We start from the raw sequence: 22,205 nt of genomic DNA, 5'->3' as shown, positions 1-22,205 counted from the left end.
TCTTTCTTTCTTTCTTTCTTTCTTTCTTTCTTCTTCTTCTTCTTCTTCTCTTCTTCCTTCTCTTCCTTTCCTTCCTTCTTCTTCCTTTCTTCTCTTCTCTCTCTCTCTCTCTCTCTCTCTTTCTTTCTTTCTTTCCTTTCTTATTGTTGTTCAAGTACAGTTGTCTCCATTTCCCCCCTACCATTCCCCTTCACCCCCAGCCATCCCCACCTCTTACCCTTGATCCTTATCCCCCTTCGGCTTTGTCCAGGTGTCCTTATACATGTACCTTGACAACCGTTTCCCCTCCCCCATTATCCCCTCCCACCTCCCCTTTGGTTACTGTCAGTTTGTTCTTTATTTCATTGTCTCTGGTTATATTTTGCTTGCTTGTTTATTTTGTTGATTAAGTTGAACTTATAGGTGAAATGATTCCTCATAAAACCAAAAATGAAACTGTCTTTTTGTTGTGAACTGCCCTACCTGGTTTCCGGAGCTGTAACCCTCCCATGGCTAAGGCTGAGAGAGTGATCTTTGGACCATAAGTCACTAAGGAGACAAAGCTTATCGCCCTGGCATGGGCACCGGTCCTGCCCCTTTTACTTCACCCTGCCTGGCCCCCAATGCTTGATCAGTTAGCCAATGACAGGTAAGACTCCTCAAGGGAGGGTGACCTAAGACAGGCACAATCACGGGGGGAGGGGCCCAGGGAAGGACTTGGGGGCTACAGAAAAGGGGTGATAGACCCTTGCCCCTTGGCTTTGACATAGCCTGAGTCCTCATTCTGTCTTCAAAAAGTCTCCAAATCTCTTGGCTGCCTTACTTCCCCTGCCTGACTTAAACCTGAAACAATGCCTTAAGCCTGAAACAATGCTGGAGGTGGGTGCCACCCTGTGCTGGAAAGGGTGGGGTCCCTAGGGCAATCAGGCCTAATAAAGAATATGTAAAATCCTGTGAAACATGCTTTGTTTAGAATGCTCTCAATTAAATGATAAGGGTCCAAGCAGGAAGTGAGTTTGTCCCCCAAAGTTTTATAGCCATTTAACTATCTGACCCTGACTCAAAATAGGCCCTCAGAGTTCTTTGTATGTTATCTATTGTTTGATCCTTACTGCCAGACAAGGATTAATGTGCTTTACGTATACACCCTGTATTCCTATGCAAATTGAATCCAATAAAGGCTTCTCAAGTCAAGAGTCAGGGCTCTCTCCTCTTGAGAGGGTGGCAGAAGCACTCCGAGGCTTGCTCTCCCTGGGAGAGAGAAGTTGCACCATCCCTTTTCCTCCACAGGACTCAGTAGTCCCTGTGAATTTATATCATCTCATCCATAATGCCATGGACACTGCAGGCCAGTGTCTGTGTCACCTTTTGGTCCAGTAATTCCATTGCTCAGACTATACCCTATGAATCCTGAAACATCAATTCAAAAGAACCTATGCACCCCAATGTTCATAGCAGCACAATTTACAATAGCCAAGTGCTGGAAACAACCTAAGTGCCCATTAGTAAATGAGTGGATCAAAAAAACTGTGATACATTTATGCAATGGAATACCACACAGTGAAAGAAAGAAGGAGCTCCTACCCTCTGTGACAACATGGATGGATCTGGAGAGTATTATGCCAAATGAAATATAGCCTTTGTTTTAAAGTCATTTTTCTTCTGGTATAAGTATTGCTACCCCAGCTTTTAGTTATCTGTTTGCTTGTTTTCATTTTAATGAAATATTATTTATTTTGAAAGAGGAGCTAAAGAAGTTTAATAGCTCTATCTTGTTTATTTAATTTCCTGAAAAAGGCATTGAGCATTAATTTGACAAGCTGAATATAACAAATGAAAAAGGAAGAAATAGAAATCCACCCAATTCTTGAATCATGGGTTGAGTTATAGAACAGGGTTTGATCTTGCACTCTTTTTCATTGGTCTTCTTTTGGCATTTACTGTCTTCTGATAAGCTGTGTTGCATCTTTCCATTTTCACTGGATTCTTTTTCATTCTGTGGAGTTCATTCATCCGTTGCCTTCTAGAAATTTGTTTTAAGTGAGAGACCTGAGATATTTAGCTAAGTATATTTGGAGTTCATCTTTGATCTTTTGGCAAGCCTTTGATTCTTCTTCCAGTTTAAGTAGTATTTCAAATGATGTTCAAGGTGCCTTTTTTCTTTTTCTAGCTTTTTAAGTAATGCAACTGAGGATTTTGCTGGCATTCGCTCATAGACATGAATAGAAGATAGTCTGTCTGAAGGATCAGCATGTAGTTTTTCCCATTTCTCTTTGAGAGTAACTATTTGCTTTTTAGTTGATCATTCACTTCAAGTTGTATCTCATAATGGGTTTTTCATTCATTGCCTATATTAGCAATAGTGAATTTGGCTTTCAGTCCCATTATTTTGCATCTTAATTCAATTATTGAGAATTGTATTAAGTCTTTCATATGGAGCTCTTCCAGTAACTCTGACTTCAGTTGTTCAATGCCCATTCCTTCAAACTTGTCACCTCTTTCATCCCCCACAGTGTCAGATCAGAGATCTCCCCAAGCCCTTCCCCTCAGCACCTCTTAGAGCAGAAGACCTGAAGGAGCATAAAAAGCTGTCTAGAGAAAGTGTTGACATGAGCTGTTACCATGGTGAACTGAATTCTGGAATTCTAGGTTGATGTCCCCTCAGCCAGCACCTTGTATATGTCATAACACTGCCTCTTGTCTCCATCATTTCTTACTGTTTTTTTTTTAGATAACTGGTTACATATTTTTTATTTTAAAATATTTTTTAATTTATTTTTAGAGGAAGGAAGAGAGGGAGAAAGGGAGAGAAACATCAATGTGTGGTTGCCTCTGGCATGTCCCATACTGGGGAACTGGCCTTGCAACCCAGGCATGTGCCTGGACTGGGAATCCAACCTGTGACCCTTTGGTTTGCAGGCCAGTGCTCAATCCACTGAGCTACACCAGCCAGGGCTATTTTTTATTTTTAAATTATAACTTACATTCAATATTATTTTGTACTAGTTTTGGCTGTATAGCATAGTGGTTATACAATCATATACTTTACAAAGTATTCTCCCTGATATTTCAAGTACCCAACTGGCCATAAATAGTTATTAAAATATTATTGACTATTAGTGTATTCCCTATGCCATGCTTTACATCCCTGCAGCCACTTGGCAACCACCAGTCTGTACTTTTTAAAAATTCCTCACTTGAGGACATGCTTATTGATTCTGGAGAGGAATGAGGAGAAAGAAAGAGAGAGAGAAACATCTATGTGAGACATATTGATGGATTGCCTTCCATACACATCCTGACTGGGAATTAAACCCACAACCTAGGTATGTGCTCTGACCAGGCATTGAACCTAAAATCTTTTGGTGTATGACACTATGATCCAAACAACTGAGCCACCTGGCCAGGACCCACTTTGTACTTCTTAATCTCCTCGCCTTCCCCACCCAGTACGCCAACATCCCTCCAATCTGCAGCAACTACCAACCTGCTCTCTGCATCTATGTGCATATTTCTGTTTTGTCCATACATTTATATTGTTCACTAGATTCCACATATAAGTGAAATCATATGGTATTTGTCTTTCTCTGTCTGTTATTTCACGTAGTATAATGCCTTCTATGTCCATCTATGCTGTCACAAATTGTAAGATTTTATTTTTTTTATGGTTAAGTGACATTCCATTGTATACTTATTTATTTACCAGAACTATTTTCATCTACTCATCTACTGATGGGCACTTGGGTTGCTTCCATTTGTCTCCACTGTTTCTGATGAGAAGTCAGCTGTTTTTCTTATTGTAGTTCCTTTGCGTATTACATGCAGTTTTTCTCCTGCTGTTTTCAAGTTTTTCTCTTTGGCTTTGGATTGCAACAATTTGATTAATATCTCTCCTAGTTGTGAATATCATTGTGATTGGTCTACTTGGAATTCATTGAGCTTCTTGGATACATAAAGTTTTTCATCTAATTTGAGAAATTTCACCCATTATTCTTCAAATACTTGTTATATTCTTTTTTCCTCCTCTCCTCTTCTGCATATGCACAATCATTATGCATATGTGGTGTGTTTGATGGTGTCTTAAAGGCCTTTGAGATTATTCGGTTTTCTTTATTCCTTTTGCATTATGTTCTTTAGACTGGGTAATCTCTATTGATCTATGTTTTTTTAATTTTTTAAAGATTTTTTTATCATTGTTCAATTACAGTTGTCCCCATTTTTCCTCCATTACTCTCCCCTGTCCTCCCCACCCCCATCTCCCACATTCAATCCTCCCCACACTGTTGTCTTTGTCCATGGGCCCTTTATACACATTCTTTGAATTAATCCTTGCCCTTCTTTCCCCTGTTATCCCCTTCTACCATCTCCTCCCCTCTGGTCACTATCAGTTTGTTATTTATTTCTATGTCTCAGGAACTATTGATCTACCTTTGAGTTTGCTAATTTTTTTCTTCTAGAAGCTCAAATCTGCTGTTGAGCCCCTTGAGTAAATTTTTCATTTCAGTTGTTAGACTATTTAACTACAGAATTTCCATTTATTGCTATAATTTATATATCTTTATTACTATTCATTATATGATGAATCATTGTAATTAAACATTCCTTTAATTCTTTTTACATGGTTTCTTTTAGTTATTTGAACATATTTATAATGGATTATTTGAAATCTTTATGTACTTTATCCATTATCTAGGCCTTCCCAGAAACAAATGTACATAAGCTATTTTCTCCTTTGTATGGGCTACATCTTGTTTCTTTGTTTTTACATATTTATTTATTTGTTTGTTTATGTATTTATTGAAGTGATGTGCTTGGACTAATTATGTAGTGTCTATTTACCCTGCAGTGCGTGACAATTGGAATCTCTGCTCAGTTTCTATAAAATCCTTGTTCTTATATTTAATCCTAGCTATCTATTATTCCTTCACTCTTGGGTCTTCAAAGCTGGCACCATATATAGTTATTATGTTATTATTGACTATATTATCTATGCTGTACATTTGTTTCTCCTTTGATCCCTGGGTTATTTGGAAGCATATTTTATGATTTTAAAAGAGAAATTTCCTATTATATTTTTGATACTGATTTCTAGCATAATTCTACTGTGGTCTGATAATATACTCTGCAGTTTTAGTCCTTTGAAGTGTGAGACTGGCTTTAGGACTTCTGGTCAGGATAGCAGCATAGATAAATGCAGCTCACCTCCTCACACAACCACATCAATGTTATGACTAAACTATAAAACAACCATCACTCAGAAATGTCAGAGACTGTGCTTAATAAAAGTCCTACAGCTTTATAACTAAAGAGGAAACCAAATTGAGACTGGTAGGAGAAGTGGAGACACAGAATGAGCTGCTCCCAAGCCCACATGTGGTAGATACAAACTGGGAGGCATATCTCAGGAGTGAGGATTCCCAGTCCCATACCAGGCCTGCCAGCCCAGGGTTTGAGTGCCAGGAAGATAAGTCCCCATAACTTCTGCCCCTAAAAACCAGCAGGGGCTGAGGCTGAGAAAGAAATAAATTGCTGGACTACCTGGCAGTTTCTCTTAAAAGGCCCATGAATAGAATTACGAGGACTCACTCCCTCTGAACTCCAGCATGGGGACAGCTTATTGAAAAACACCAGAGACATACCTGGAAGAACTGAATTGTCTAGCATCAGGGCAAGAGGGGGAAGTCAGCTTTCTTCCAGACAGAGGTGTTGGTAGAGGCCACTGTTCCTTTTCTGAGCCCTTCCCACCACAAACTTGGCAGGTGGGAACTATATCTGAGACTCTATCAACCTGGCTTATACTATCTGCCTCACGCTGGTGATTCCCTGAGGTCCTGCCCCACCCAACTTTCAAGCCCATCTAAGTTATTTCCAGTAGCTTTTCCATACGAATTGCTTGTCTTGGCCCATGTTTCATATTTTTCTAAACTTTCTCAAACAAGCAGCATCCCAGTACCTCTCACCAAGTTGTCTCAGGGCCTGCACTAGCAACAGCTGGCCTTGGTTCTCAACTTGGTCTTGCCCAAGCACCTCCAAGTCCAGCACACGTAGCAGAAAATTCCTTTGTATCTTATGCTGTGTGATTTCAGAAAGAATACAGGAGGTGGCTGACATTGGGTATGCCAACAACAATCAAGTCTCAACTACAACAGGAAGGTGTACACAACCCACATGGGGGGTACACCATGAGCACACTGCTTAGGTGATAGGGGAATTGAGCCACTGAACCACTGAATTGAGCCACAAGACACCTAATATATTTGGCCAGTCTACCAAGCCTGGGAAACAACCAGCTCTATTACATAGAAACAAATACAGGAAGGCTGTCTAAATGAGGATAAAAGGAAACATGTCCCAAATGAAAGAACAGAACAAAACTCAAGCAAAGGAACTAAACAAAATAGAAAGAAGCAAGCTACTAAATGCAGAGTTCAAAACACTGGTTACATTGAAGGAGCTTAGTAAAAACTTCAGGCATTAAAAATAAAGTCAGAAATGAAGGATATGCTAATCAAAATAAAGAGCAATTTAAAGGAAATCAACAGTAGAGTAGATGAAGCCAAGAGTCAAATCAGCAATTTGGAATATAAGGAAGCAAAAATAACCAATCAGGACAGTAAACAGAAAAAAAAATCTCTAAAAATGAAGATAGTGTAAGGAGGCTCTGAGACAACCTCAAGCATACCAACATTTATGTAATAGGGGTGCCAGAAGAAGAGAGAGAGCAAGAAATTGGAAATCTATTTGAAAAACTAATGATAAAAAACTTCCCCAACTTGGTGAAGGAAATAGACATATAAGTTCAGGGAACACAAAGTGTCTCCCAAAAATGTGCCCAAAGAGGCACACACCAACACACATCATAATTAAACTGCAAAAGCTTAATACAATAGATCATTTTAAAAGCAGCAAGAGAAAAGCAGTTAGCTACCTACAAGGATGCCCCCGTAAGACTGTTAACTGATTTCTCAAGAGAAACTTTAGTCTAGGAGAGACTGACAAGAAATATTCAAAGTGATAAAAAGAAAGGACCTACAACTAAGATTACTCTACCCTGAAATGCTATCATTTAGAATTGAAGTACATATAAAGAGCTTTCCAGACAAGAAAAAGCTAAAAGAATTCCTCACTACCAAACCAGTATTATATGAAATGTTAAAGGGTCTTCTCTAAGAAGAAAATAAAAAATATGAACAATAAAATGATAATGAATATGTATCACTGAATCTAAAAAAACAAAATAAACAAATAGGCAGAACATGAATCAGAGATACAGAGAACATTTTGATGGCTACCAGATGGGTGGGGGCCAGGAGGTTGGGTGAAAAAGGTGAAACAGGATTAAGGAATACAAATTGGTAGCTACAGAACAGTAATGGGAATGCAAAGCACATTACAGGAAATAGAGGAGCCATAGAACATATATGTATGACCCATGGACATGGGCAACAGTGTGGGGATTGCCTGAGGGAATGGGAGTGCTGGTTGGCAGGGGGCAAAAAGGGAAGAGCTGGGACAACTCTAATAGCATAATCAATAAAATATAATTAGGGTCCAAGCTGGTGTGGTCCAGTGGATCCAGTACCAGCCTGAGAACTGAGAACTTACTGGTTTGATTCCCAGCCAGGGCATATGCCTGGGTTGCGGGCCATGTTCCCCCACTGGGGGGCCTCAAGAGGCAACCAACTGGTATCTCTCCCTCTCTTGCTCCACCTCTGTCCAAAAATAAACAGATAAATGAAATCTTCATAGGAAATTTAAAAAACATAACTTAAAAAACTGACTTTATAGCCTACAGTACAGTAAATGTTGGTAAATGTTTTATTTGCAATTGAATAGAGTGTATCTATAATCTTCAATTGTTGTGTATAGTACTCTACACTCATCAGGTCAGCTTTGTTGATCATGCCGTTCAACTCTTCCTTAATGGAAGAGTTGAACGGCATGATCTATCAACATGATATATATATATCTCAGTTACAGTTGTCTCGGCTTTTTCCCCTTGCTCTCCCTTGCCCCATACCCCTACACTCCCACAGACAACCCCTTCCCATCGGCCATGTCCATGAGTCCTCTATTCATATTCCTTGCCTCTTGCCCCCATTATTCTCCTTCCATCTCCTCCCCTCTTGTCACTGTCAGTTTGTTCTTTATTTTCAAGTCCCTAATTCTATTTTGCTTATTTGTTTGTTTTGCTGATTAGGTTCCACTTATAGGTGAGATTATGTGATATTTGCCTTTCACTGTCTGGCTTATTTCACTTAGCATAATGCTCTTTATTTGTTGATAATGGGAAGTTGTGGTTAGTTGTCCTTCCCAATTTTTATCTGCCACATGTGAGTGTGGAATCAACTTTTCTGTGTCTCTACCCCTTCTACAAGTCTCAGTGTGGTTTATTCTTTATATCTCCAGTTGTAGGACTTGTGTTCAGTTAGATTTAATGCAGTTTTGGATGATGGTTATTCTGTAGTTTAGTTGTAATTTTGATCAATCTAGTACCATGTTTATCTATTCCACTATCTTGACTAAAACATTGTCCATCGATGTTTCAATTAGAAAATTTGTTACCATAAAGATGTAAATTAAAACCACAATGAGACACTACTTCACACATGTCAGAATGGCCATCATAAACAAATCAACAAACAAGTGCTGGTGAGGTTGTAGAGAAAAGGGAACCCTAGTACACTATTGGTGGGAATGCAGACTGGTGCAGCCTTGTGAAAAACAATATGGAATTTCCTCAGAAAACTAAAAATGAAACTGCCTTTGACCCAGCAATTACACTGCTGGCATTATACACTAAGGATCCTGAAATACCAATTCAAAAGAACTTATGCACCCCAATGTTCATAGCAGCACAGCCTGCAATAACCAAGTGCTGGAAGCAACCTAAATGCCCATGAGTAAGTGAGTGGATCAAAAACTATGGTACATTTACACAATGGAATACTACATAGCAGAAAAAAAGGAGTTTCTACCCTTCACAACAGCATGGATGGAATTGGAGAGCATTATGCTAAGTGAAGTAAGCCAGTCAGTAAAAGACAAAAACCATATAATCTCACCTATTAGTGGAACCTAATCAATAAAAGAAACAAGCAAGCAAAATATAACCAGACATTGAAATAAAGAACAAACTGACAGTAACCAGATGGTGGGGAGGTGAGGGGGATAAATGGGGAAAGAAGGGGAGTGGTCATTAAGGAACACATATGAAGGACCCACACCTATGGACAAAGCCAAAGGGGGGATGGGATTGAGGGATGGAGGGTGGTGATGGAGGAGGCAGGTGGGGGAAAGTGGAGACAATTTTGCTTGAACAACAACAAAAAAAAAGAAAAGAAAAGAAAAGAAAAGAGAAGGAAAGAAAAGAAAAGAAAAGAAAAGAAAAGAAAAATTAGTTAATTTTAATAACTTTTTTCACTTAATTTTCAAAATCAAAGTAAAGGTTCATAAATTTCATTATGTCAAAATCACAATATATATCATGATGCATGCTACCACAAAATTCAATTATAGTTTAAAATTGAAGATACTGTTTGTAATTGCAATGGTAATAAGACTCTATGCTATAAATACAGCATAGTAACTGTTAACATCAATATTTTCCTATATATTAAGAAATGTATGTAGTTAAAGTGTACTTGAATTAGTTTTGGTAAATACACCATTGATAATTGCATCCTAACAAGCTGTGATACTTTATTAAATTATGTTTCAAAAATAATGACCCTGCTTGTTAATGCTTAGACAATTGACATAAATATCTCTTATTTTTTCTTTACTGTGCCTAAATACGTTTACATTTTAAGCATTATAGCCTTTTAAAAATAATTTTTGAACAGAACCATTTTAAGAGTTCACCAATATCATAAATCCATTTATTATCTCTTAAATAATCACTTATTACTACATTGTGAACAGTAAATTGCATGCTACCTCATTTATTGATCACAAAGGGGCCTGATATTCAGCTAGAATTATAGGGAACTTCAATTTGAGGAAAACATTTGATTATGTATTCTCCTCTCATGTCTATTCCATAGATCAGATACCTCTTATTTAATGATCAATAACCATAAATGCACAATATTTTTCATTTGTTACCTTTGTTTCTTTGTGATTATCCCCATTATATCTGTGATAATCTCCAAAACCAATGATCCATCTTTTTTATGATATCAAATATGGAAAAGGTAGTTAACTTAGATCATTTAAAGTATAAGACAAATGTTAAATACAAGTAAAATCATAAAATAAAGGGCTTAGATAAAGTACAATGAAAACATGAATCCATTTTCTTTTTTTTTTGCAATCAGAGTGATCTCTTTCTCTGCTTTATGTTTCTGAAAATAAATAAACAAAAATCCTTTCATACTTCTTGCTTAATGCTTTCTGTTCTCTCTGCTTGAAAATTCTTCCCCAAACTCACTCATAACTATTGCATTCTCGCCATCTAGACCCCCAGTAGAAATACCAATGCCTCAGAAAGTCTTTTCCTGACAGCCTATTAAAAGATCCTTCTGAGTTCTCTTTCTCAATAATTTGCTTACTTCCTCACAGATCTGACTGCAATCGGCAATCTGCAATCATCCTGTTCTGTCTCTCTCCACTACAAATAAAGCTTCAAGTGGACAGGTAGTCGGTTTAACTAGCTCAGCACTGCATTCCTTGATTATACAGAGTGGTTGCTGTACACAAAATGAAGACACAAAATGAACCTAAGTTTTGTAAAAAAAATGCATTAAGATAAAATAAATATTAAAGAATAAAAATGTTTCTTCTTTTCTATTTCATTATTCGGTTGTTATGCTATTGGTGACATGCATTTCAGAGAGGTGGGGAAAGCAAATGTTAGAATGAGAACTTACAAAGTAGTGTGAAATTTCCAACCACAAGTAGTAGTCTTTATTGGTTGAACTTGATGTAGACCAAGTACAAAAGGAGGGGATAGATTAAATAGATGATAGATGATAGATAGATGATATATATATAGATAGATAGATGAAGAAATTTCTGAATATTTTTAAAACCTGGCATGAACCAAAGCCTTTATAATGAATGATCACAGACTATATATTCACTTTTCCAAATCTTTCTATGGATACCTTCTATGTGCTTTTGGAGAAAAAAGAGCTCAAAGATGGTCAAATACATTTGATATTGGAGGTTCATTTACACAAGAAAGTCTCAGGATATTTTTAGGAAAGAAACTCATTTAACTTTGTTTAACCAGGTACCTTTTCTCATGCAATATATTTTGAGAAACAACAAAAATTCACACTGTAAAATAAAATATTTAGTGAAAGTCAGTATAATTATAATTGATTCAGAATACCTTATTAATTTGCTAAAACTTATTTATTTGCTTGTTTTTGACAGAAATAGTATTTAAGGCAACATTTATTTGAATGATAAATATAAAATGTGGCTGGCATTTTGAAGGTACATTTAAATATTTTAAAAGCATAAAAAGCTGAAAACAAAGATAACTATATGTAAGAAAAAACCACAGTGAATCACAGACTTTTCAATACTGTAGTTATAATAAAGTTATTGAAGACAGTAAAGGAAGAAAGCAAATAACATGAAAAATATGAAGTTTGTTTGGAAAGTATCCAGCCATGCAATATGAAAAATAGAGACATTTATTGAAGAAGATAAAAGATACAAGAAACATTATATATAGGAAAATGACACCTCAGTCCCCTTCAAAGAAGGCACCTTGGGACCTCACACAGTTCTGCTCACATCATTAGCAACTGCAATATGATATTCCTTCTGCTCTGGTAGCAGAAGCTGTGGAATGAATTTTGCCATGTTTCGTGCCAAGATCCTGCATCAAAATCTTGGACACAGTGTATTTTGGAATCCCCAGATCAACTTCTAATTCTCACACTGTCAGTCACAAGCCTTCTGAATCATCTGAATAGTTTCTATAGAGGAATGTGCAAGCTTAACGCAAAATTGGATCTGGATTTGTTGGTCTACTTGCTCAGTCATTTTGAATGTGTTGGCCACACAGACCACATGCTCACTCAACAATGGTGTCTACCACCCCGACTGACTAGTACAGTGAAGTTGTCATTGTTCATGTATGCGCATCCGGTCCCCTCCCCTTGGCAGCCAGGTTACACCGATGTCTTACAAACCACTCTTGTTATATTAAAAATGACTGGACATTTTTCTGGACAAATTTCATACATAGTAAAATCTTACTGATAAAAGTTCTCTCACAATTAAGGATTTTGAAAGATGATTAATTTGCATCTGAGCTACTCTTTATATTAGACATATTTTTATGTAAAGCAGTACAGGTAAGCAGATAAATAGCAGAAACCTTAGACTTGATGCCAGTTGAGGTTTATAATTGAAAGTCACCACTCTAAAACCAGGGATTAATTTTATAAAATGTGCTTATGAACAATGATTAATCCATGTGTTTTGAAAATGAAACATTGATTATTATCAAGAAAAATATTTATGTGAAGAAAATGAGGGGTGTACTATGGACTCTATAATTTATTCCTGACATTGATGGGTGAACACATGTGCAGACCATTTTAAAAGTACCTCATTTAATACCTGTGGTGCATTCTGTGTATCTGCTTTTATCCTTCCATGGAACATTGTCTGTTATTACAATAAACATAGCATTATTCTAGGTCTTGTCTTACATTTTCTCTAATGTCTGCAACAGACATTACTAACTAGAATGCACTAAATAGAATATTGACATTTTCCAGATACAATTAAGAAAACATCATATACATTCATAATATTTTATAACTAATAAATGGGAATCAAACCCAAGTCTAATTCTCCATGGTTCATATTTCTTCTTTTATCTCAACCTGCTGCTTTGTTTCCATCATTATTTGTTTAACTAAACATCACAGACCCATTTACTGAGAATGATTATAAATGAATTTTCATTGCAAATGACTGATTCCTTTCATATAATAGGGAAGAGACCCAGAGTCACATTTAGTATAAAACATTAAACCCAGAAAAACAATTTATTGATTTTTTCAAACATAGTGTTTTCTGAGTCATAGTTTATTCTTCCCTATAATTCTGTTATTTTAACCTTTCTTTTCTCTTTCTACAAGTAAAAATACTCCATTAAGGTATTTATTTGTGTAAGATCCATTGTTGGAATTGGCTTAAGGCTTGAAAAAGCCACTTATGTAGATAACTTCAGTGGGAAGGAAAAAGTAAAAAAACCTATCCTTGCTATTTATTTTTGTTCTTTATAATCAAGATTCTCACAGCTGGCTGTAATCCATCAGAGAGAGCTGGGATGCAAAGCTAGCTCAATTAAGGGATGCAGGTTAGTGAATGAATTCAACTTCATATAGCATCAAGTATTCCTTAAACAAATAGTATTCAAAAAATTCATTAATTACATATAAATAAAAAGAAAGTTATATAATGATAATAAAACTATAATGTTGAACAAAAACAGGCAAAAATAACCTATAATACATCCCTTATCAATTTCCTTATCAGTTCACTGTTTGCATGCCCTGAATGTCTACACCTCACATAAAAATTTCTCTTCAAAAAAACTGAAACAAGTTCTACATATAAAGGTAATTTAAGCAGTATGCCATAAGTTTTATGAAAAATGGAAGTAGGCCATTACTACTGAGGGGGTAAAGACACCAAGAGCACAATTCATATGGATTACAACTTATTACATAAAACAAATAAAAAATTACAACAGGTGTTTTGAAGCTAGCATTCAATTTGCTCTATATAACACCAATCACATGGTATCTGATACTTAACTGTTGTCCCAGCAATACCCATAAACATGCTTATTTTTCTTGCAGATTGTATGACTATTCTAATTAGGCAGTATATCAGATCTTCCCATACAATCCTATTTCCATTTTTTTATCATCTATAAAAATGACAGAAAGTCCACAAACATACATCTGCTTTTGTCTTCTATCTATTCATCACCCCCCCTCAATGTTAATGTTCTAAAAGTGGCTCCTTTTTCATCCTTTTTATATGTGTGGGCTAGGGAGCATATTTACTAGAATACTATGAGGAATCTTTTCTGTAAAACAATGTTTTCTTTACACATCTTTATATTTCTATAATATTTCATTCATGTGAAATTATAAATAAGTATTTGGGGACTTAAGTAATTGCATTTTTACTAACATCAGCACTTCATCTACACAATAATCTTATAAATTTTGTAAATTTGTATGGTGATGATAAATAAAAGTATAAAACAGAAACATAAAAAGATCTCATAATAGATGAAAGCTCATAAATTTAATTTATTTCCTTAAAAGTATTATATCTATTCATATCTTCATCACTAGTCATTAAATTAAATGTGCTTGACCTGTGCTTGAGTCTAGACAAAGGATTAGAGTTAATATCTCCACCAGACTCAGTTGCAAGGCATAATGATTGATAAGTGCTATGTTAGGGTATGTTTACAATTCTCTGCTCTCAAAGAGTCATCTAAATCAGATTGGTGAAAGAAGGCTTTCTGGATAAAGATTTATGTTCAAGGATAAAAATAAGTCATGGGAATCTTATTTGGAAAGTCATGGAGTATGGTTGAGCCACTGAGCTGAGGGAAAGCAGGAGATGATGCTAAAGTGCAAGCAGAGACCAGAGCATTGAAAGGCTTGTCTATTATTCTAATGGTTGTCTTCAAGACAGTAAGAAGCCACTAAAGTAATTTAGTAAGAGAGACTGCTGACATAGTTGACTTTACATCATGGAAGTATTATTAATCTGAGACATACAGCCAAGATGAAGGTGTAGGTAGATACACTTTGCCTCCTCACATAACCAAAAGAAGGACAACAAATTTAAAAAAAAAAAAAAACAAAACCCTAGAACTGACAGAAAATCAAATTGTATGGAAGTCTGACAACCAAGGAGTTAAAGAAACATTCATCCAGACTGGTAGGAGGAGCGGAGATGAGCAGCCAGGGTGGAGAGAAATCAAGGCAAGGCAGCAGCTAGAGGACCAGGAGAGATGGTGGCTGGAAGACATGATGAGGCAGTGGATGGTGGAATGGGCTGACCCACATTTGTGTACTGATAAACCAGGAGAAACAACTGGGGAGCTAGACAGGCTGCAGAACCCAGAATCCCAGTGCAGGGAAATAAAGACTCAAAGCCTCTGACTGAAAATACCTGTGGGGGTTGTGGTGGTGAGAAAAACTCCCAGCTTCACAGAAGAGTTCTTTGGAGAGACCCACAGGGTCCTAGAGCATACACAAACCCACCCACCTAGGAATCAGCACCAGAAGGGCCTGATTTGCTTGAGGGTAGCAGAGGAAGTGACTGAAAGCCCCGGAGAGCAGAGGTAAGTGGCATTGTTCCCTCTTGGACCACTCCGTTACACACAGTGATGCAACACAGCAATGTGGGTTACCCTGCCCTGGCCAATATCTAAGGCTCTGCTACTGACTAAGTAACAGGCAAGCCAAAACAAAACAAAACAAACAAACAAAAAAAGCCCAAATGAAAGAACAAATCAAAGCTCCAGAAAATATACAACTAGCCAACCTATCAGATGCACAGTTCAAAATACTGGTAATCAGGAACCTCACTGGTTCTGAATAATGGAATCAGAAATGGTTGAGTATGGTTGCAAAATAGAGGAAAAAGTGAAGGCTATGAAAAATGAAAACAGGAAAATGTTCAGGGAATCAACAGTGAAAGGAGGGAAACTGGAATTCAAATCAATGGTTTAGATCAGAAGGAAGAAATAAACAGTCAACCAGAACAAAATGAAGAAATAAGAATTCAAAAAAATGAGGAGAGGATAAGGAACCTCCCGGACACTTTAAATGCCCCAACATCTGAATCATCAGCATGCCAGAAGGAGAAGAGGAAGAGCAAGAAATTGAAAACTTATTTGAACAAATAATGGAGAACCTCTCCACTCTGGCAAAGGAAATAGACTTCCAGGAAGGCCAGGAAGCCCAAAGAAGTTGGACCCAAGGAAGCACACACCAAAGCACATTATAATTATATTACCCAAGATTAAACATAAGGAGAAAATCTTAAAAGCAGTGAGAAAAAAGAAGAGAGTTACCTACAAAGGATTTCCATAAGACTATCAGCAGATTTCTCAAAAGGAACCTTGCAGGCAAGAATGGTCTGGAAAGAGGTATTCAAAGTCATCAAAGGCAAGGACCTACACTCAGTATTCTCTATCTAGCAAAGCTACCATTTACAATGGAAGGACAGATAAAGTGCTTCTCAGATAAGGTCAAGTTAAAGGAATTTATTATCGCCAAGCCCTTATTATATGAAATGTTAAATGGACTGACTTATCTACGAAAAAGATAAAAAATACGAACTGTAAAAGGACAGCAAACCCACAGCTATTAACAACTGAACTTAAAAAGACAAAAATGGAAACAAACTGAGCAAACAACTAGAACAGGAACAGATTCACAGAAGTGGAGATCACATGGAGGGTTATCAGTGGGGAGGGGGAGGATGGAGAATGGAGGAAAAGGTACAGGATGTAAGAAGTATAAATGGTAGGTACAAAATAGATGGGAGGAGGTTAAGAATAGTATAGGGAATGAAGAAGCCAAAGAACTTATATGTATGACTTGCATGTATGGACACGAACTAAGGTGGTTGGGAATGCTGGTAGGAAGGGGGGTACAGGGCAGAGGGAAATAAAAGTGAGAAAAAAATGGGACAACTGTAACAGCATAATCAATAAAATATATTTAAAAGGAAGTATTATTAATCTTGTAATGGTGTGGAGTGGAACAGAGAAGGGTGTAACTCTAAGTATTTAAAATGTTTTTGCTTCTCCCCACACTTTCTGAAAGCATTCAGGTCCAGATCTGTTTTTCCCAGAGATTGCAGACTCTTTGAAAGATTCAACTATGTCTATTTCTATATTCCTAGTGTCTATCACTGGTTACGGCACATAGCTGATGCATAAAAAGTGGGTGTTCAATACATAAATTGAGAAGGCCTGTGGAACAATATTATATTAATCCAAGCGAGATGGGATTATCCAAGCTAGGGTACACCTTCTAGATTTATTAGAGGGAGTTGTTGAGGAAGAAGTAGAGTATAAAACATAATTTTGGGACTCTCTGAGCTTCCCAGAAAGCTCAGAGTGTCCCAAAGAGGTTGGACCCAAAGAGGAACACACCAAGGCACATCATAATTACATTACTCAAGGTAAAAATGAACGAGAGAATTCTAGAAGCAGCAAGAGATAAGGAGACAGTTACCTACAAAGGAGTTCCCATCAGAATGTCAGCTGATTTCTTAAAAGAGATCTTGAAGGCAAGAAGGGGCTGGAAAGAAGTATTCAAAGTCATGAAAGGCAAGGACCTACACCCAAGATTGCTCTATCCAGCCAAGCTTTCATTTAGAATGGAAGGGCAGATGAAGTGCTTCTCAGATAAGGCCAAGTTAAAGGAGTTCATCATCACCAAGCCCTTATTATATGAAATGTTAAAGGAACTTATCTAAGAAAAATAAGATAAAAAATATGAACAGCAAAAGAGACATCAAACTCACAGTAACAACCACACCTAAAACAAAAGCAAACTAAGCAAACAACTAGAACAGAAACAGAACCACAGAAATGGAAATCACATGGAGGGTTAACAACAGGGGAGTGGGAGTAGGAGAGAGGGGGAAAGGTACAGAATAAGTAGCATAGATGGTAGGTAGAAAATAGACAGGGGGAGGGCAAGAATAGTATGGGAAATGTAGAAGCTAAAGAACTTATGACATATGGACATGAACTAAGGCGGGGATGTGGGTGGGAGGGGTGGGCAGGGTGGAGGGGAGTGAAGGGGGAAAATGGGACAACTGTAATAGCATAGTCAATAAAATCTATTAAAAAATAAAAAAGAAAACAAAAAACATAATTTTGATTTTTTTTATAAAGAACTCAAACCAAATTGAACAAGAAGCTAAGTGTTGGACACACTGTGGTGAATATGCAGCCTTAGGGATCAAGATGCATGTCTGAGCTGGAGTTAACAGAACAGAAATTCAATATCATCAGGAGGGGTGCCTAAATTAACGACTGGATGAAGTTCTCCAATCAAGTTCAGAATCTCCATCAACATATTTCATTTAAATTGATTCTTCCAAAACTCTGCTGATAAGTGTGTGTGTGTGTGTGTGTGTGTCCATCCATCAGACACATGAAACATTCAAGACAAGCCTCATTTTCACTCTAAGAATTCATTTGGAATCTATAATGAAATTTTAAAAAAGCAAAGTAAGTGTTTCTGAACTCAGACCTTGTGGGATATTTTGTAATAAAATCATTAATCTGGTGAGTTGATGTGCAGAGAATAATTATTTTAATAATGGCTATGTAAATATTTTAAAAAGGATAACCAAAATACATGTGAGAAAGAAGCACTAACATCTTTTCACATACTGTTAGACATAGAATGCCATTTGTTATTCTTAATATACTAATTTTATTTTGAGAAACTTTACATGTTGGCTACTTAATAGACACTGGCAAGAAAACTTGGTTTTATTGGTATAAATTTCTCAAATATTCAGGGCTTTGGTTTTGTTTTGTTTATTGTTGCTGTTTTCTGGCAACACAATAAAATTTAGTTGCATTTATACCTCTTATTATCAAAATCAACTTTTTTTCTAATTATTTCTTTTGATCATCTGCACACATAACCAGCCCAATGGATAGTAATGGCTCTGAGAGAAAAATGAGTTTCCTGCAACAGCTTCATCTAAGTCAAAATACCTGTGCAATGTGATAAGCCATCACTGTTTTATTCCCTCTAGATTGTCTATAGGCTGCTCCACTGACAGAGATTAAGCACTTTATTAAATAACTGCTAATGTAACACATAAGTTTCTGCATATCTTTATTTTGAGGCAGCACTATTCTTCACATTTTATAATTTGATTTCTAAAATTTAATTATGAGCTTTATTGGTATGAATCATTTTCCCCCTTACATAATAACTCCCCAAAGTAAAAGAACTTTGTATTTCTAGAAATTGGTGGTTTACATTTGACTCAAATGTAAATGTCATAACTTGGAAAACAACTATACTCATTAAATCAGCAACATATAATGGATTATTTTGTGATATATAATCTTTCTGCATTGAATCATTTTGATTTAGTTAAAAAGGCCAGATAACATTGCAAGCAATTGGACATGAGAGTCTAAATTATGCAAGGTTGGAGAGAGAATGTGTAAGTCTAATGCATGAATGAATCTATTAAGAATAGATAAGCATGGGTGGTCCCAGCTGAAGTGTAAAATGAATTTGGAAATACTTGGTATTTTGGTTCCCTGGTGAATCCTGCCAGTTAGAAATTTTTTTATTAGAGACTAGAAAGTCTCTCTTTTCTTAAAAAAATAATCCTTACTTGATGATACGTTTTCATTGATTTGAAATGAAAGAGCAGGAGAGAGAGAGAAACAGACAGACAGATGTGAGTTGCCTCCCATACATACCCTGACTGGGGATCAATCCTGCAACCCAGGTATGTTCTCTGACCAGGAATCAAACTGGCAACATTTTGGCAAATGGGACAATGTCCCAACCAACTGAGCCACTTGGCCAGGGCAAGATTAGGAAGTCTCTTTAGAGAGGAGTCATTCTCAGATGAATAATATGTTATATAACACTGTACCATATATGGAAAAGCCATTAGATGTATACCTTAACATTTAAGTCCACAATATACTTTGTTTATAATATCTGAATCTTTGATATATCACACTGTGCTGTGTTTTTCTAAGATAGAGAGACAAGTTATTTAACTAATATAAGATACATAGCATTAGAAATGTGAAAAAGTGTTTTCATTTTTATGCTGAACATAATAATATTCAGTGACCTCTCCAAAGCTACTATCATGACAGTTAATTCAAAAAATGTCTTGAAAATCCTCTTACTTTTTGTTTCCTTTTCCCACACAATTTTTCAGGTCAGAAACTTTGTTGTCATACATAGTTCCATCCTTTGTCTTCCCAAGCCCTATTGAGAATTTATCATTGTTATTAATCAATCCCTGCCACTCTGTATTCTCAAAGCTCCACTCCAAGCCACAGGTTTTCTAATTACCTCCTCCCTTCCCAACATTCACTCTTCCCTCTCTCCAAATCATTCTCTACCAGGGTACCAAAGTCATTGTAGATTGCATTCTGTTACTCGCATAAAATCTGTTCTTGGTTTCCCATGGTCTTTGGCACTAATGTCATATCAGCCCTAATTCTCACCATTCCTGATATCCATACCTATTGCAATATAACTGTGAAGTGTCCTCCTACCATGGACTAGGATGATCTATCTTCTTACTTGGTTGTAATCTCAGTCACATGAATTGCTTTGACCAATTTTTCAATTATTCTAACAGCAAAGGCTAAAGAATTGCATATTATGCTTGCTCTCTGCTGCCTTTGCCATCTGCAAGAAGTGGGCATCCCTGGGCTAGCCTGGTTCCAAGAAGAATAAGGCACAAGCAGAGCAGAACCAAAAAGCAGATGTTTGAAGGAACTATTCAAACTGCAGACTTCCTGATGAGCCCTCTTCAGATCAATACTAGTCTGAATCCCACAGAAATGTGAGAAATAAATATTTACTTCTGTAAGCCAGGGAAGTGTTGTCATTGTGTGTATGTTACATAGAAATTTTGTGGCCTCAGCTAACTGATGTAAAGTGTCAACTTTTACTGTGAGGACCAAGACTTCTCATTATTTGCTGCCTCATTACTTTACCTTTGAAGAACTTTTGATTCTTACCTGATTTAGTTCTTTACATACTCAAATTATAAATACTATAGGCAATAAAATGTGTTAATTTCTACAGTACTTTATAATGTCCTTGGATTGCAACTAGTGAACAAAAATCCAGGATTTTATTATATATTACAGTTAGCTAATATTCTGTTATGAAAACTAGTGTTAATATTTTCCTTTTGAACATTCATTTTAGGGGGATCTTTGAAATGTTTGAGGGTTAAAAAGAAATTACCAGATAGATTGTTTCCCTAAATGCCTGAGTTTGTTTTGAAAAAAAAAAAAAAAGCAATGTTATTCATTCTCCTAAAGGCAAAGAAAAGATAATTTATCTGAAGAAGAATATAAAAATTCCATCAAATAGCTGTCTTTGTCCGTGTTTTGGAGCTATAAATTATACAAATAGAAAATAAAAGATTGAGAGATACTGTAAAAAGAAATATGGTAAGATTTATATAAATATTGCCATAATGACATCACAGCAGACTTACATTTAAAATTTCTATTTATGTGGAAGACATTTCAAGTAGATAGTCATTTGAATAATTTTAAATTTTCCTTTTGGGTTCTTAATAATCATCACCTTTGGTATGAATAATCCCAATACTATAAAATAAGTAAAATGAAAAAATTTTAAAAGGTTTAATTCTATTTTGAGAAGCCAGAACTATGGAATTTACATTATAATTATGATATAATTATGTAAACACTTTTTAGAAAAAGTCAAATACACATATTATGTAATGCATGTGTGTGTGTGTGTGTGTATATATATATATATATATATATATATATGAAGGTCATATATCTTGTGGTGAAAAGGTATTAAAACCAAGGGTCCTTATGACTTTGCTTAAATTTAGTTTTAAATTCTAACTCTGGAAATCATATCTGTGTGTTTGTGTGTTTGCGTTGATATATATATATATATATATATATATATAGCCATAGGCTATGCCCTCATAGTCAAGCCTTTCCCCTCCAGATGAATAGAAAGCCCACAAGGCAGCAGAGGACAATAGCCTGGACCTGGCTAATGGTCACATGGACTGACATCTGGCAGGCTGTTATATTTCAGCTCTTGAGCTCTAAAGTGAAATGACCTCCTGGCTACTTTTAACCTTACCTCACCTCTGTTCAATCAGCTTCCAGGAAGACCCCTAACTCCTTAAGTCATGGTGTCTTGTGACAACACCTGGGAATCCAGTCTTTAGACCATTATTTCCCCATACTCTGAACTGGAAAATTATTTAATAAACATAATTTCTATATTGTAAACTCCTGCTCATAAATTTTGGGGGGCCAGGCTATATAGGAAGATGGACTCAAATATCGGGGTCCTGGTAACAGTATGAATAAAATATAAATATTGAGATATTTTATTAATCATTGTATTAACAATGAATTTAGAGCAGAAGTACAATCATTTAGGAACAGAATGTCTTCTAATTTT

General features: G+C 36.3%; 1 protein-coding gene across 2 annotated transcripts in view; it reads right to left on the bottom strand.

Annotated features, from left to right (window-relative positions):
• Window positions 1–22,205, bottom strand: part of SNTG1 (syntrophin gamma 1) — a 795,508-nt gene that overhangs the window by 48,417 nt on the left and 724,886 nt on the right. The gene's annotated exons all lie outside the window — the stretch shown is intronic.

Source organism: Phyllostomus discolor, chromosome 7, assembly GCF_004126475.2.
Source record: "Phyllostomus discolor isolate MPI-MPIP mPhyDis1 chromosome 7, mPhyDis1.pri.v3, whole genome shotgun sequence".
In the NCBI taxonomy this organism is placed as follows: Eukaryota; Metazoa; Chordata; class Mammalia; order Chiroptera; family Phyllostomidae; genus Phyllostomus; species Phyllostomus discolor.
This window is presented reverse-complemented; position numbering and strand designations above follow the sequence as displayed.